Raw genomic sequence first — 1,133 nt, forward strand, 5'->3', positions numbered from 1 at the left:
TCCCTCCAGGTCCATCCATGTTGTTGCAAATGGGATGAATTTGTCTTTTTGTATGGCTGAGTAGTATTCCATTGTGTATATATACCACATCTTCTTTATCCAATCATTGGCCGATGGGCACTTGATTGCTTCCATGTCTTGGCTATTGTGAATAATGCTGCAGTGAACATAGGGATGCATATGTTACTTTGGATTGTTGATTTCAAGTTTAGGTAGATACCCAGTAACGGGATAGCTGGGTCATATGGTATTTCTATTTTTAGTTTTTTGAGGAATCTCCATACTGTTTTCCATAGTGGCTGCACCAGTTTGTATTCCCACCAGCAGTGTGTGAGGGTTCCCTTCTCTCCACACCCTCTCCAACATTTGTTTTGTTTTTAAAAATTTTATTTTTCCTTTGTCTCCCCCAAGCCCCCTGGCACATAATTGTATATTTTTAGTTGTGGGTCCTTCTAGTTGTGGCATGTGGGATGCCACCTCAATGTGGCCTCATGAGCAGTGCTATGTCCGAGCCCAGGATCCGAACCCATGAAACCCTGGGCTGCCGAAGCAGAGCGAGAGAACTTAACCATTCAGCCACAGGGGCCAGCCCCCAACATTTATTTTTAGTCTTAGTGATGATAGCCATTTTAACAGGCATAAGGTGGTATCTTAGTGTAGTTTTGATCTGCATTTCCCTGAGGATTAGTCATGTTGAACATCTTTTCATGTGTTTATTGGCCATCTGTATATCTTTTTGGAAAAATGTCTGTTCATCTCCTCTGCCCATTTTCGGATTGGGTTGTTTTATTATTATTCAGTTGTGTGAGTTCCTTATACATTATGGAAATTAACCCCTTGTCAGATATATAATTTGCAAATATTTTCTCCCGATTGGTGGGTTGTCTCCTTGTTTTGATTCTAGTTCTTTTGCTTTGCAGGAGTGGGAACGATGAATTCCCACTTGTTTATTTTTTGTTTCCCTTGTCTGAGAGGACACGGTATTTGAAAAGATCCTTTTTAGTTCAATGTCAAACAATGTACGACCCTGTATCACTTTCTTAAGTCTAAACAATCAACGAAAGTCAGTCAAGCGCTGATTTATAGCATTTGCTGATGTTCACGGGGTAAACACTCCCACCCTGGCTGCGTTC

This window comes from Equus przewalskii, chromosome 3, assembly GCF_037783145.1.
Source record: "Equus przewalskii isolate Varuska chromosome 3, EquPr2, whole genome shotgun sequence".
Lineage (NCBI taxonomy): Eukaryota > Metazoa > Chordata > Mammalia > Perissodactyla > Equidae > Equus > Equus przewalskii.